The sequence below is a fragment of the Protopterus annectens genome, chromosome 3.part1 (assembly GCF_019279795.1).
Source record: "Protopterus annectens isolate FY-2018-M chromosome 3.part1, PAN1.0, whole genome shotgun sequence".
Taxonomy (NCBI): domain Eukaryota; kingdom Metazoa; phylum Chordata; order Ceratodontiformes; family Protopteridae; genus Protopterus; species Protopterus annectens.
The window spans coordinates 1,746,993,064-1,747,011,551 of NC_056732.1; positions in this window are offsets into that span (position 1 = coordinate 1,746,993,064).

Consider the following 18,488-nt stretch of genomic DNA (forward strand, 5'->3'; position numbering starts at 1 on the left):
CCATTACTCTGAACTGTTGATCTCAAGTATTTAAACCTATCCATCTTTGCCAACTCTACTCCCAGCATCCTCACCATTCCTCTATCCTCCCTCTCATTCACACACATATATTCTATCTTAGTTCTGTTGACCTTCATTCCTCTTCTCTCTAGAGCATATCTCCACCTCTCCAGGGTCTCCTCCACCTGTTTCCTGCTCTCACAACAGATCACAATGTCATCTGCAAACATCATAGTCAACGAGGACTCCTGTCTGATCTCATCTGTCAACCTGTCCATCACCATTGCAAATAAGAAAGGGCTCAGAGCTGATCTTTGATGTAATCCCACCTCCACCTTAAACACATCCGTCACTCCCACCGCAGACCTCACTGCTGTCACACTGCCCTCGTACATATCCTGTAGCACTCTTACATACTTCTCTGACACTCCTGACTTCCTCATACAATATCACAACTCCTCTCTAGGCACCATGTCATATTCTTTCTCTAAGTCCACTAAGACACAATGCAACTCCTTCTGAACTTCTCTGTACTTCTCCGTCAACACTCTCAGAGCAAACATCACATCTGTAGTGCTCTTTCCTGGCATGAAACAATACTGCTGATCACTAATCATCACCTCCCTTCTTAACCTAGCTTCCACTACTCTTTCCCATAACTTCATGCTGTGACTGAAACTGATCAATTTAATCCCTCTGTAGTTACTACAGCTTTGCACATCACCCTTATTCTTAAAAATCGGTACCAAAACACTTTTTCTCCATTCCTCAGGCATCCTCTCACTTTCCAAGATTTCATTAAACAATCTAGTTAAAAACTCCACTGCTATTTCACCTAAACACCTCCATGCTTCTACGGGTATGTCATCTGGACAAACAGCCTTGCCATTCTTCATCCTCTTCATAGCTATCCTTACTTCCTCCTTGCTAATCCATTGCACTTCATGATTCACTATCCCCACATCATCCAACCTTCTCTCCCTCTCATTCTCTTCATTCATCAATCCCTCAAAGTACTCCTTCCATCTGCTCAACACACTCTCCTCGCTTGTGAGTGTTTCCCTCATTATTCTTTATCAACGTTACCTGCTGTACATCTTTCCTAGCTCGGTCCCTCTGTCTAGCCAATTGGTACAGGTGCTTTTCTCTCACCTTAGTGTCCACCCTTTCATACAACTCTCCATACACCTTATCCTTAGTAATTATTAAAGTCACATAGTATGGTCTGATATACACCAAAAGAGGTTTTAAATAAAATTCCAAAAACTCAGAAGAGAGCCCATTCCTGACACAATCGGCCTACCAGGAATGGGATTAACCTGTTTATGAATTTTAGGCAATAAGTATGACCTCTTGACTTGTTAGCTATTTAACCACTAACTAATTTCTAATTTCAGTTGGTATAACCTGATTAGTAACCATTTCATTCAAAAAGAATGATCCAGTTCCAGATTACATATCTCTGTAAATCATTTAACTGGTTGTATGCTTCCAATTTGTGGTCTTTTTTACCCTTATCACAACTCCTCCAGCTTTATCAGCACTTGTCACTACCACATTTTGTTGACTCTAAATCCTTCAGAGCAGATCTTTAAGCTAACGTGAGAGTATAACCAAAGTTCCTAAATATATGTTTCTGGTTAAGATATAAATCATGCAGAACTGATTGTTCACAATCATCAATGAACTCTGATCGACAGAAAATACATTGAATAGGGTCATCAGAGATTACTATGTGCAAAACAAAACATGATCACAAATGTAAACAAATCTGTTATAACTGATCATGTAAAACAACTGAAAACCTTGCTTTTACAGCTCTGCCTACACACCCACATAAATTAAATATACTGACTCCACAGTTACACAATTACAAAGAAGAAAATTCCTTAACAATATTACAGTATAATTTTTGCAGATCAGCTGTTTTATAATGTGACCACATTCACCACTGTCAAAAATTACCAAAAACAGCACATGTTGCGACAAAGCCAAGAGCACCCATGTATATATATTTATAGAGGTATGGAGATAGAGGTGTCATGGTACAAAACTCTCCATACCTATTCATTTACACAGTTGCAAAAAGTCCAATATTCCATGCTGATATAATTTTTATGAAAAATGCACAGTGATGAAAGGTACAGTAACTGCATGGACACACACACACACACACACACACACACACACACACACACACACACACACACACACACACACACACACACACACACACACACACACACACACACACACACACACACACACACACACATAGTTACAATTCTCTGAATTAAACTAATCAAATGGCAATTTCACAGATCTGCCCCAAGTAAAAAATTGCTATCTATGACTGTTGTTTTTGTAGGAAGAAGGTCCCCTGCACTGAACTGCAGGGTGACTTTTTTCACTTTCTTTCTTTCCTTACTAAGGTCATATAACTTTATTGAACAGAAATTCTTAAGTATCTCCTCTCCATCTTCTCCAGGTTTGTACAACACTGAAGTTGTTTTATGTAACCTAGGGGCTGGACCAAACCACCCCCCACTCACACAAGGGGGTGCATGGTATTGTCTCTCATGAAAGAAAAATAGATATCTTTTGGTATTTTAAATTTAACTGACTTTATAAAATACTATTTGTTTAGTACATTTTGGTTTATACGTTCATATATGTTTACTAGGCTAATGACCACAAGGGCCTTTTTAAGCTTAGCCATGCATCCCAAATCGCTGACAAGTTCTGATAGCCTTGATAAGTATAAGCTGGGGTTTGGGAGATGAAACATTTACAAGAAGGGTCCTTATAGGTTCATAGGTTCATAGGTTGGTACTAGGCTATCAGCCCTAGGGCCTATACAAGCCTAGCCATAACAATTCCCTGGCTATTTCTTCCCACATTATTTACTTTCCTGGACCCATGTCTAGCAGGGCGACTGACTCTGGGGTGAATTTCCTTTCTCCCATCCAAACGTCAAGGTTCCTCTTGAAGAGGTCCAAAGAGGCACTCTGCTTGACATGTATGGGCAATCTATTCCAGAGTCTGGGGAGTCTCTGGGTCAGGAACCTATCCCTCCAGCATGTTTTGTTTATTGTGATGACAAGGTTTAGATCCCTGGAGCGTGTAGCTCTGAGGGATTGGGATTTCTTTAAGTGTAGCATGTCCAACAGCTCTGGGTTTGACATGGCCTTGTATGTTAAGCAGAGATTGCCTCTGAGTAGGCGATATGCGACAGAGTATAGCTGGAGTTTTTTAAGGCGGTCAGCGTAGGGCATCTGCTTTAGGCCTGTGATTCTTTTAGTGAGGTATTTCTGAGGCCTTTCCAGTTGTTGCAGATGTCTTGAGAGGTACATACCAAATGGGGCGTTGTATTCTATAATGGGTCTAATGAGGGATGAGTACAGTGGGACAATGACCTCCTTTTTCTGGATGAAAAGCCCTTCGTGATGAGGTGTGCCACATAGAAGGATTTCCTGACTGTTGTGGCGATGTGGTTATCGAAGGTGAGACCACTGTCCACCTGTGTCCCTAAGTCTCTTATCACACTTTCTGTGTTTAGTGTACTGCCACCTATATGGTAATTCATGGATACATGTTTTTTCCCAAAGGGGATAACAATACATTTCTTGGCATTGAGCTTGAGCCCATGGCTCTGGCACCAAGCATCTGTTTCTGTAAGGCCCTTTTGTAGAGTGTCCACATCATTTGGGGATTCAATAATGGCTCCCAGTTTGCAGTCATCTGCAAACTTTGTTAGCCAGAGTCCCTTAGTGTTGACCTGTACTTCAGAGAAGTAGATGCCAAACAAGAGTGGCCCCAGGACTGAACCCTGAGGTACTCCACTTGTCACTTGTCTGGAGCTGGATTTGGAGTCGGCTACTTTTACAGTGTGGGTTCTATCAGTAAGCCATTTAGCAACCCATTGGGTGACATAGGGATTAATACCCAACTTAGTAAGTTTATCTATGATTCCAGAGTGGGGGATGGTGTCAAAGGCCTTGGCAAGGTCTAGATAGGCTATGTTGACCACCTTACCCTTGTCCATGGCTCTGGAGACTGATTCAAAGAAGTCCTGGAGATAAACTATTTAAAGGTTGTCTGTGTCCACTAGAGACATAGATGCCAAAGCAGGGATGAATTTCTTGTTTGCCATCCAACTGTCCAAGCTGTACTTGAATTTGGTTAGGGAGGAATTCTGCTTTACATGGCAGGGGAGTGTGTTCCATAGATGGGGTAGTCTCTGGATACATATCTGTCTCTCCAACAGGTCCTATTTATATCACAGGCAAGGTGTAAGTCTTTAGAATAGGTAATTCTGGTGCTGTTTGTTTTGTGGATATGCAGGAGGTCCATCAGATTGGGGTCTGACAAATGCTCTGTATGCCAGGCATATATCTCCTCTCAAAGCCTGTAGGTGACAGAATACAGGGATAGGACCTTGAGATGGTCTGCATAGGACATTTTATGCCCTTTATTCTTTTAGTGAGGAACCTGTGTGGACATTCCAGTTGTTGGATATGCCTGGTTGGGTACAATACCAAAGGGAGCATTGTACTCAATTATAGGTCTGATGAATGCCGAATACAGTGGAACAATGACTTCCTTATACTTAGATGCAATACCTTTGTTTATAAGTTGTGCAACATAGAATGATTTCCTCACTACTGTAGACAAATGATGGTAAAAGGCTAGATTACTATGTGTGCCTATAAGTCCCTGACTAGTGAGTCATCTCTAAAGTGTGTACTGTCAATATGATAGATACCAGGGGTAGATGACTTCATAAAGGATACTATTATGTATTTCTTGGCATTTAGTTTTAGTCCATGGCTCTGACACCAGTTGTTTGTCTATTTCAGCCCCTCCTGGAGAACATTTGTCTCAGGGTGGGATTCAATGACAGCTCCTAATTTGCAATAATCTGGAAATTTAGTCAGCCAGAGACCACTGACATTGGCCTTGACGTCAGAGAAGCAAATGCAAAAAAGGAGCAGTCCAAGGACTGATACCTGAGGGACTCCACTTGTGACTGGCCTCTTTGTAGAGGTGGACTCGCCAATTCTAACTTCTTGGGTCCTGTCTGTGAGTGAGTTGGCTATCCTCCTTGTGACATACAAGTTTGTACTTAACCTCATGTGTTTGTCAACAATGCCCGAGTGGGGTATTGTGTCAAATGCCTTGGCCAGGTCAAGGTAGGCAGTGTGAACCATTTTCCCCTCATCCATTGCTTTGGTTGCCTTCTCCAAGAAGTCCACCTGGTTGAGTAGGCATGATCTGCCCTTGAGAAAACCAAACTGGGCTAGGTCCAATGTCTGAAAGTTTACTATATCTCTAGTGATCATTTCCATGATAATTATTTCCACGGCTTTACATATGTCTAATGATACTTATGGGTATGTATTTTCCAGGGACTGTAGAATGGCCCACGGTTTCATTTCTGTGAAATTTAATTTATCACTGGGTTTTGATCCTTTATACTAGCAGCACACACAATTAGAATATACTCTAAACTTAGAAACTCTTGTTTTAGTTTAAAAGGGAGAAAACATCAATGCATTATCAATGCCTGCTAATGAAACAGTGGGCCAGATTCAAAGAGGGAAAGCACCAGATGTAAGCCTAAAGTGGGAAGCTACCTCTGGAAGTAGCTCCTTCTGAATCAGAGACAGGCCCTCCACATTAATCATACACAGTCTTTAGGATAATCATATTTGGCCGTCTCCATGTTGAACTATATCCTAATGTGGCATTTTTGGGAAAAGGTTTATGCTAATTTTCATGTTATTTTCTCCAGAAATGCTTAGCTGCACGTTAGGTTGGTCAGGTGAGATAATTAATTCAACCAAAAGTTTATGCACATCCATTACTGTCAAGGGTTATTTGCTAGAGATAAGGTCCTCATGTGTAAATGAAATGAAAGAATCCCTGCAGAATAGTGAATGCTGTTTTGGAACTCTTATGTTTATAAAGGCATAAGTCCAAAGCACTTATTTATTTATTTATTTTCTTCATAGTTTAAGCAACTGGGTACAAAATGTTTGGGTGGAGTTACCTTGTTATCCAGATGGTGGTTGCAAGTCATGTCTCATATAGCTATGTAAGTGGACCATATGAGGTCAGTTCTATTTCTACGTCAGTTCTATTTCTACTATTCTTCTTAAAGTGGAAAATGGGCTCTGTATAACCAAACATGCTGGTTGAACAATATTATTATTATTATTTATCCTCTGAATTAGCCTGTAAATGGTTCATCTCCCAGGCCACTACTTCTAAATATTTCATCTCCCACACCCCTGCTTACACTTATCAAGGGTACCGGAACTTGTTGTAGATTTGGTATGCATGGCTAGACCTAAAAATGCCTTAGTGGTCGTTAGCCTAATACACATCTGTGAACCTAAAAAGCTATGCACCTATGAACCAGGCCTCTGGTGTCTCTTCTTACTGTCAGATGCTGTGAGTTACTTATGACACCCCCAGACCTAATCCAATTCTGAGAGCAGACTGAGATGTCTCAATGTAACACCATATTTGCTGATATTGTGGTTTTTGTTTATTATGCCCTACCTATTCCCACCCCAAAACTCGGGGAGAAGAAGGGTACAAGTTCTTTAAGAACAAGAATATCTGTTGGTACATGCCTCAGCTTTTGTAAGCTTACAATGTATATCTCGTAGTATTACCATTGAGGCTATCATCCTATGCTAAGAACCACTTTCCTTCTTATGAAATATGTAAGTTGGTAAACTATCCTAAATTTCCTGGTCAACAATCTGCCTCTTTAGGTGCCAAGCTTGCCAGAGGAACTCAGGTCATTTGGGTCACACTCAGGGCTCCATTATTCTTCAATGAAGCACTCATAAGTTTTCCTATATAATCTACAACAAATACAGACTTGGCAGAGTAGTAATGACTTTACCTTTAATGGCAATCTCATTATGACACTTTGCATAAAGGGCATCAATTATCACTAACAACTAAAATTTCAAATGATAAAACATTACACTGCCATTAACAATGATAGACAACAGTCTAAGCTTTGACCGTCATGTTACCAACATCAGCAAAGCATATTATATAGCACATCTAATTATAAAGAACGTGTCTGCTCACTCTAGGGAAATCAATGTACCACTTTATGCCTTTGTGACAATATGATGTAGTGCCAGCTAGGCCAGGAGGAGTAGGGCAGTGGATGTGTAACATATGCCATTATAGCTAGCTAGAGTTTTGTAAAACAATATATGTCATTTGTATATCAAATTTATTTGTACAGGTATTTGTGTTGAAAATGTATTTGTAAAGCTGTCTGTGTTAATAATGTACCAGCAGTGGGCCATGCTAGACATAAAATAAATATATCTGTATGTCAGACTGTATTGGAACTGTTGAATATATTGTAACAATGGATACTGGAAGGGAAGATATTAATCTCAGTCCAGCTAACTTTGAAACATAGTCTGAAATGAATTACCTGGTTTAGGCCATAAAGGTTGTATCTTACAGTTCTGATTGCAACCAGAGACAAAATGTCTGTGAAAACCATGACTAAGAATCCTACTGTATTATCCTTAGGGGTGAACTAATTGCTATCCTGGAAGGATGGACATTTTTGAAATGGTTTTATAGCTTCCAGATGCTATAACACATCTTAGCAAAGCTCTATGTGTGTGTGTATTATGACACATATGTACTACATTCCGGTTCAATTGCTATTAAAGGGGGTAGTGTGAGAACTAGATGTCAGATGACCAGATGTGTGTGATGTCATTCTGTAAGCCAGCACTGAAATGATGCTTTAATACTGGATGAGACAGAAGTTTCACTGCAGTCTGTTTTTGAAACCTGACAAAGACCATTCATCTACTACATCTTGCCTTGCTTTAGTAAGTAACCAGGTAATAGTAATTATTTAGATCAGTCAGGAAAATATAGCGAGATTAGTTAATTACTGTTTTTTCTGTATCTGTGTGAATCTATCCATCAGTGTTATTTTTAATATCTCCTATGACTGAAACTCTGGAGTTTACTGTAAATAGATATTTAGTATTTTCATGTTCTCTTATTATTTATTAAATATATTTAACATTTTCATTATTGCTGGTCTTTTAGAGAATATTTAACCTTTGAAAGTACTTATATTGGGCTAGGATGCTGAACTGATAGCTGCACTTCATTTCAGCTCTCTTACCTCAATACAATTCCTGACAGGAATTTTACAAAATAATATTCAATTTGAAGAAATATTTATTACTAACCTATTTCTAATAACTCTGAGCATCTATAAGAAAAATGTTATTGTCAGAACTTGAATAATTCCTGTCAAATTAATTACTGGAAAATCAGCACCAATAACAGCTTTATAGCATGAGTCATCACAGGAATACAGTACAAGACTCTTCTCTCAAAAAAGACCTGCAATCTCTCATTACAAATATACAGGAACTTACAATAAAAATTGAAAAGATGGACAATAAAATAGATACTTTTAAAGAAAAGTGCTCACAACAACTGGAACAGCTTCAAGAAATGTTTACACAGCAGAAAGGACAGTATAACTTAGTGAACAGTCATTAAGTGACATTGACACTAGAGTCCAAATAGAAGAACAACAAACTGAATTCTTACTTCAACAGAACACACATTTACTAGAAAAGCTTGATGATATGGAAAATCAAACAAGAAGAAATAATATTAGAACATATGGTCTACCAGGAAAAACTGAAGGGGATAATATGATAAACTTTCTTACCACCTGGATACCAGATGTAACAAAAATACCTGAAGCTCTTTCATATGGTATAGAACGCGCACATAGATCACTAGCAGCTTCTTGAAATGCTTCTTTTCTGGGTAAGAACAAACCGAGATCTATAATTGTGAGACTTTTTTCTACACAAGATAAAGATCTTATATTAAGAAATGCTTGGGCAAATTCTCCCATCAAATACAATGATTCATTAATAAGATTTGACAATGATTATTCTACAAAGGTGGTTTCAAAAAGAAAAGAATTTCTACCAATAATAAAAACCTTGAAGAAAAAGCAACTGAAAGTCCATCTTTTATTCCCAGCAAGACTGAGAGTTTTTCTACCAAATGGAATAAAAATCTTTGAAACAGTAGATTCAGCAATAAAATACCTTACCAACAACAACATCCTAACACATGAAGAATCTATGGACTGGACAATAAGTACACCGAAAAAAAAATGCTGAAGTAAATAATTGGAAAACTGTTGAGCAAAAGAAAAAAAAACTAAAGGACAAATAATCTTACATATGTTATATTCTGTAAAAATCTAAATAATAATACTAACAACAAAATAAAAGTTCTTACTGTCTTCAAGTTACACCAAAACTGTTTTCAATTATACTTTAAATGTCAAAATTAGCATAAATTTAAATACATTTATCTCAAATCACATCAATATACTAAACATAATGTAAACATTACTCTATTTTTCATTATTATCCATCTATTATTTTCATATTCTTAATCAGAGTAATCAATGCATAATAATGTTCAAAATACTTATTTATTTATTTGTATATTTATTTATTTATTTATTTTCGCTCTTTGTGTTTTGTTGTTTTTATTTTTCTCTTCTTTTTATAACATCTTCATTAACTTACATTACTTTAATCAGTATATGGTTATATTGCTTAATAGGTATAGTAATGGCTGCTATATAACTTATTATCAGTTACATCCCTGACAGCATTACTTTTTATAAGTTAAAAGTGTCCCTGTTTGGATAAACGCTAATACTGGGCGAAAATGTGTTGCTTTTGAAATGAAGTATTTCAGTTTAGATGTATTATAAGACTACTTTAAATAATCTTAAAGGATGTTCTGCCTTTGACCCATATGCACATACTGATATAGTCCAGTGAAAAAATATGTTTTAAGTGATATTTTGAGGCTATAAGTCAGGTGTGTTGTGGCTCCGGACATCCGGAGTTGAGAGATGCTTGTGACTATCTTAGATATCCTGTTGTCCTTTCTTTTGTAGAGAAATAAGGCATAGCATGTCTAAAATGCAAAGTTTGATAGTTGTGAACACTACTCCGCAAACCAGAGTACTCGCGTGCACACTACATGAGTTTGTCACGAAGTATAGAGAAGGGAAAAGTAAAAAGAAAAAACACATACCTTTTCCCGCTTGGTTCTCGAGACAATTTAGCAGCCACAAACATCACTAGAAACTTGAGTTACTTATTGCTTGTCGCATTTACTTGTGTACGCCATCCCCTGACTCTTTCTAATTGACGTCTAGTCAGGAAATAAGCTAGGTTCACATTTAAAAATACAGGAACCTAAATTCCTTCTAAGGAAATGTAAATAATATATGAGGTTCATCTAAGTAAACACAGATATATATTTTTGAAGCACTTTCAGCTTATGGCTAATGATGTCTTCTAGCACCTTGATAGATAAGGACATATATCTGCTTGTCTTTCTGTCAGTTTAGTTTTCCAGACATTTTAGTTATCCCTTACTATGTTTTGTACAGCAGAGTTTAAAGAGCAGAAATTAATCATCAGCAAATAAAATCACTGCTGTTTTACAAATTCTCTAAAGAAACTAGTAAATGTCAAGCAATGGACAGGTTTATTTTAAGGAAAATTGCAATTTGCCACACTGGTGCTCCTACAAAATACTACTAATGTCCTGCTACCAAAATATGCCCTCAAGTAGACAAATGGGATGCAACAAGAAGGTTAAATGTACATTTAGCAAATCAACCATTTAAATAACAGTATAATATACTAGATAGAGAAAGTAAAAGCAATAATCATATAAACAACTATAATAAGTAACATAATAGAGGATTTAACCCAATGTGTCAATTATATAATATTTATATCCCATATAGGTTTGAACTTTGTCGAAGCATCTGTATTCTACACACATATTGTATTAAATCCAATATGAGTAGAAGAGGGAGAGGCTTAGCCCACACTCTAATTTATTACTAAGTTACCATGCATTATGAACATACATTGTGGAAGGTACTCAGCAAGCTATCCATCCTTAGATGGCTCGTGCTGTTCCCATTTACTCATCTGAATAATGACTGCGGCTATACTCTTCTTATTATATTACCTGGCTGTGGCTTCACCCTTCTTATAATATTACCTGGCTTTTTACATTATCAAGAATGACACAATACTAGTGTATGTGGGTATATCATGTTACTGTTAGTGTAAACAAAAATGCTTGACAATGCAACCGTAATTCTCAAACCTTTCTGCAGACAAATGTATAGCATTGTCTAGCAGTTGAGAGCCTGATTGTTCCTGATCAGCAGACCTGTATTTTCATGTTCCAATATGACTAAATGAAAAGACGCCAATATTAGTCTGCAAGTTTAGTAAGCAGTAAATTCATCAGGGATTAATTTCAGAGAACACATATTATAGCTAAAGCACTTGACATTTGATAAATGTATCCTCTCAATGATGCATTCTATCTAGTCATTAACTGTAAAATGACTTTTCTGAGAAACATTGTTGTAATGCCAGTTAATTATTTGAATTAAATATTTCTATATACAGTCATAAAGCAATTACCAGGATAAATAATACTTTTGCTGTGCATGGATCACCATAGCTATCCTCTGATGTTAGAGGAAAAACAAGCTTCTTAAACACCTTTTTGATGTAATAAAGGTATTACCCTGTAGTTTAGATACATTTTGTCTATTTACTGCAAAGTGAGTTAGGAATTTTAACCTGTAACATTTTCATACATAATAGTTTAAATCTTAGCAGCTTCCATTATTTTGATATGTTCTCCAATATACTTTTTAAATACTATAATGAGAAGCTCTGGATGTTTAATTCTAAACTTTTATTCAGTCATAAGATTAAATTACTGGCGTTAAGTAAGCCAAAATTATATCTCCAGCACTTATTGTCAGCAGATAAACCTCACTGGTTAAGTGTCAGTCTGGGCTGTAAGAGTTAATATGTGATATACATAGATGTTTGCTTTGAAAATGTGGTCAAGTGCACTGCAGTTTTACCTCTGTACTGTGTCTTTTTGATTATACAAAGTCCCTCTGAAAGTTGATAAAAGTGTTAACAACAAAACACTCAGTCAAGTAACAACATTATAAATAGTCTCTTGGATAAGGGAGATGTCTAAATTTTGATCTTGTTGTCTCCATCCATGGGAACTGTCTTTGAAAATCTGAAAAATGCAATCAGAGGAACATATTTATATATATATCTTCTTCCTTCCTGTCCCCTTACTGGCCCTACCTGAGCTTCTTGAGAGTAGTTGAATGAAGGAAGGATGCCTATATTCTTATTAACCTTAGTATGTAGTTCTTATATTTGTTGTATAACTGGACTTAATATTTTTTTCAATGTTATAGATTTCCTCTCTTGTACCTTGTATAAATCTATTAAGAAAATTGTTATAAATCACTGTAAATTTTTCTATACTGGAGCTTTTTCTCCGGGCTCCTACTGTAAATGGATATATGTATTTAATGGCTACTAAAGAAATATTAATATACTTGTACATTGTATTGCATTTCAGTTTATGTTAAACATGAAATATGATGTGGTTTCAGAACTATTCATGTTTTTATTCCAATATGACTTTGCAAATACTAATTTAAACACTGGTTTCGGACTTGAGTAGTCTAAAACATTTACACAACAATGGTATTGTATTATACAGTAATGTCAGTAAATAGTTTTCAGCAGATGCATGCAACATACAGTTACAGATTTTAACATGATGTTTATTAATACCCTAAACTATTTTGAAATGAAACTACCTTAATCTAAATATTTGTACCTTTTTGAAACCTGATTAGAAATAAGTATTACTGAATTACAATAAGATGAGTAAAGAAGATATTTATATATTTTAGCTGATTAGATTATCTTAATATATTATTCAATTATCTTTATTTAAAAACTAAGAGGATAAGAGAAACTGATCCAAATATTATTTGTGAGGGTAGAAAGTTTGTTTGGTTAGATTCACTAACCAAAGAGGTATATTACCTCATAGCAATAGGGAATGGTTTTTAAGGTTAAGAATTACAAGTTTGGAAGTTCTTTGTTTTTTTTTTTTTTTATTATTATTCTATCACTTTGGTGTCACTCAGAAACATGCAAAAATCATGCAAGAAAAACTTTTTGAATTCTGTATCCAAGATGGAACTAAGAATAAACAATATTTACATAAACTCACACATAAAACAAACTCAAAACTAGGAAATGAAATGTTTATCCATAAATGTTAATGGCCTAAATAATAGTAATAAAAGGAGAAGCCTTTTCAAGTACATAAACTTACATAAACCACAAGTAGTCTTCTTACAAGAGACACACTTATTAGATAGAGATATGAACAACTTAAATATTAATAATTACACAGTACTAATAAACTCTCAATACAAAACAAAAAAAAGAGGAGTCGCTATACTACTTCGCAACTCAACTATAACACCTAAAATAATTACTACTCATCAAGATACATCAGGTATGTTTTGTCTAGCTTCAATAGAATTAAATAAGAGAATTGATATGTTAGTAAATCTATATTGGATCCCAGGACTAGGATTAAAAACAGTTAAACAGCACTTTGAAGAGATAATTCATTTAACTAAGGGTAGCCTGATATTGGCAGGAGACTTCAACTGTATAATGAATGAAAAAGATACAAATTCTAAATCTAAAAGAAGAAAACAACCTATCTTTAAAGCACTATCAAAATTTATAGATACATTGTATTTAAAAGATATAAATTAATTTGCAGAACCAGACTCACTAATCTTCACATTTTATTCTCATAGATATAAAACTAACTCTAGAATTGATAGAATATATGTTGCCAATGACCTAATAATAAAAATTGACAAAGTCAAAATTATAAATTGTCCCTTATCTGATCATAATGCCATAGTCTTTGAGATACAGCTTACACCATTTTATTCAAATCCCATTACTAGGATACCTTCCTATATCACAAAATTGACAGATTTCAAATAATTTTATGAAGAAACAATCAAAAACTTTGTAGAAATAAATTACACAGAAGATATTTCACAAATATATGTCTGGGATTCATTAAAAGCAGTTACATATGGGAAAATATTATCCTGGTACATAAATAAAAGGAAGTTATGAAATAAAGATATGCTAGACTTACAAAACAAAGCAGATAAATTGAAACTGGAAATACAAAAGGGTAATGCTACTCAAGTTCAAGAACTTACACAAATCAATAAGAAGTATACAGAATTGTGACATCATAAGATTATGATTAACTTAGAAAAGATAAAAATAAACTCATACTCTACTAATTCAGCACACCTGAGACACTTAACTAATAGAACAAAAAAAATAATTAAATCTAAGCAAATAAAAGAAATATTTATTCCTCACAAACAGAGTTACAGAACTAAATGATATTTTAGAAGCATTCAGACTCCAATTTATCATTGATAATTCCATAAACACTCAAGATACACCTACTAAGGATATAAAAAAATACTTAGAAGATAATATTCATATTAAATTAACACAAGAACAAATAGACATTATAAGCAAAACAATCAATATGACAGAATTAAAATCACAAATTAAAAAGCTCAAGACAAATAAAGCACCCAGCCCAGAGACAATATGCTACCAGAAATGTATAAATTAATACCCAATCAGGCCATATCTTTATTATTAAAAGTATATGATATAGCCAATAAAGATTTGAATATACCACCCTCTTGGAAATATCCATTGATATCCCCAATTATCAAACCAGATAAAGATGAGAAGCAGTGTTCCTTATATAGGCCAATATCATTACTCAATATAGACTATAAGATGTTTATGGTTATATATGCAGATAGGATCAAACACTTTCTTCCTTTCTTAATTCACAAAGATCAAACAGGTATTATTAAAGGAAGAAATACTTCAGATAATATTAAAAGAATACTAACATTAATAGAGTATAGCAAACATGAAGTCCTAGATTTAAATGTAATCTCATTAGATATTAATAAAGCTTTTGATTCGGTTAACTGGAACTTTCTTTCACTAGTTTTAAAAGAATATAACTTTCCTTCTAATTTTAATAATCTTATCCAAATCTACTCCACATGTTAAACTGGGATCACATAGATCAGGCCCTATAACAATCAAAAAGGGAACTAAACAAGGTTGCCCTTTATCAGCATTGTTATTTGCATTACTCATAGAACCCTATACAAATCAAATCAGATCAAACAATAACATAAAGGGTATTTGTATTAATAAAATGTTAAATCTTAAAATCCAAATCTTTGCTGATGACATACTATTAACTCTCTCAGATGCAAATGAGTCTTTGAATGCTCTATTTAACTCCATGAATAAATTTCAAAATATTTCAGGCTTAAAATTTAATGAAAACAAAACTAAAATTATGCCCTGTAATTGTAAAAAAAAATAATAATATAAACAAAAGATTTTCCAAATATATAGTAACAGAAAGTAAATTATTATATCTGGGAATAAATCTACTCAATGAATTAACAGATTCTCTAATATTTAACTAAAATAAAATACTAGACAAAATAGAACAAACAATTGGTTACTGGAATAAATATATATTTTCAACAGCAGACAGATTATATCTTATTAAAATAATCATATTTCCCAAAATATTATACTTAATACAACATTTTTCATTGCCACCTCCCAAATATATTATTCAAAGATACAATAAACTAATTTTAAATTTTCTATGGTTTCCAAATAAACCCCATATAGCCTTAAATAAACATTTACCAGATTGGGAAAACGGTGGAATTAATTTACCGGATATTGATTTATATATTGCCTCATCTGTTATTAAAAACATAACACTATGGTTAAATAATTCATACATACCTATATGGAAACAAGCCCATGAGCAGATGTACATAGAAATCAATTATAATCACATACAAGACAACTTAACAGTAATACCATTACCCCTTATATGGATGTTAAAAGATTATTTTTAGGGAAAAGGAATAATATTAATAAATTGCCATCAAACTATATAAGCTCTACACTTTCAGTGTTCAAAACATATATAAACAAAATACCAAATATTAATTCTTGCATTTTTCTTATTTTCCCTGTAGCTTTTACACCAAATATTCTAGATACATTCCAAATATCTAAAATAAATATAATTAAAGAAGAAACATTACTCTTTTGGCATCAACTTATAGAGAAAGGGAAAATTCTAACAAATGAACAGATAATTTATAATTATAATATAAATAAAGACAACTGGTTGTTTTTACAAAATCTAAGGCATTTTCTTATAAATAAAATAGAACAAATGCAACCTTCAGTTAGACATGAAGCTTCAAAACTCATTGAATACCTTATTCTTATCACAAAACAGCCTTATCAGGGTACATATTATTTGTCTAATATCTATAAAATTGTTAAAAAAACAAAATACTATCATGAAAAATCATACTGGGATTATTATACTTTAATAAACAACCATCTTCCAATTGAAGAAGAAAAAGTAATATTCTAAAATCTTCCAAATTTTCTACATTATCAAAATACTGGCAATTATTCACTTGGAGATATCTATACAGAAGTTTCTATACATCACATAGGTTAGCCAAAATATATTCTATTGAAGATCAATGTTGGAGATGCCATACCAAGATAAAAGCAGATTGACATGATGTTTTTTTATGAATGTGTATGTCTCAATATGTACTGGAAATCCATTAACTATTTTTTTCAGACTGTTTATAATGGTAATTTTCAATTAACAAAGTCTTTAATTTTATTCAACGCTCCTATTCCAAACTGTGTACCAAAAAAGACACTAAAATCCTATGGTCACTATTGGCAAATTCACTTAAAATCATAACTATACACTAGAAAAATGAGGCTTCTCCTACGTTCAAGGAATTTGAGAATTTAACAACAACAGTTGCTCACATGGAAATATTAACAGTGAAGAACAGAACTAAAAGATCTACTTCTTACTATTACTCTTGGATGAAAGTACTGGAAATACTTGAAAAGATCGAAGAAGATATATCATCTTATGTTTCTAACTTTATATAATATAGAATTTCAATGTTATTTGCATAGACACCAATGTAAATAGTTATATAATGGTTTGTTGGGAGGGTGGCCTAATGGTTAAGGTGTTTGCCTTACAAACACAAAAACAGGGGTTTGAGTCTCACAGGATAAATGGCTGGCTTAAAATAAAAAGGCAAAACAAGAGGGCCTAGTACTAATCTATGAATCTATGAATCTATGAAGTTAGTAATGTTTTAGAATTGTAAATATGTTATTTATCTTTATTTCATGTAATGTTTCTTAAGATATCTTATTTGAAATAATAAAAAAATATTTAGTGAAAGTACTTATATTTATTTGATGACACTGTGGCTGATCCTGAAAGCCTTGCTGCATTGGTCAAACACTACCATGTGTCGTAGTATTAATTTTACTCGGTATAATTGAGTACCCTTGTAAGAGCCCTAGAGTAGCTGGCTGTGGAGTGTTCTGGTGGCAGTATCTACCTTATAGTCTGGGCAGAGGGGGCAGCTGGCAAATCTGTGTCAGCCTTTCCCAGGTGTGTGTGCGTACAATGCTTTGCTAGAAAATATCACATGATAGGAAACATGAACTATTCGGTAAGGTTTCAAAACTGCCATTATACTCTGTACTCATAAGTTGCTTACGGATTACATAAACTAGTCTGTAAAGTAATATTGAATCCAGTCCATTTGGAAATCTACTGTCAAGTTATGTTTACTTATGCAATAGTACTGTGTTTCTAAATGTATGACTGCTGCAGTAGCCTAAGCTATATAAAGGGGGAGGCCAAAACCTAAGACTCTAGGAGCACTTGGAGTATTGCACTAGCAAAGTCTGTTCTGGATATAGAAAACAAATCCAGTTTGCAAAGCTATGTAAAGATATATACAGAGAATCAAGGTGCTGCCTCCACAATATTTCTACAGTCATCCCCATTCCAGAAAGCCATAACATAACCTAATGCTCTTGCTAAATGATATGTAACCCTACCGGAAAGTGTTTTTTTGTTGAGAGCATAACAAATGGGAATAACATGGGGAAAACCATCTACAAATAGTCAACTTGACACTGGTTGTCCTTTTCTCTTAAATTCATAGGAGACAAATAGCGGTTCAGCTTTGATAAAAGGTCAAATTTTGCCTAGGGAGTATGTGAGCTGTCTGTGTACATCCAAAGAATAAAGAATCCTTTTTCTTCATTCTTTAGCACAAGCAAGAAGACTGTGAGATAAAAAGCCTGGCTTAAAATAAACTCTGAAATGACTGCAGGCATGCAGGTAGCAGTTGTTCTAAAAAAACTGTCTTTGTGAAAATGAGGTAGGGCTGTCTCATCATAAGTGCTTATAACTCAGATGCTCACCTTGCAGATGTCAGAACAATAAGTAATACCATCGTCCATGTTAAG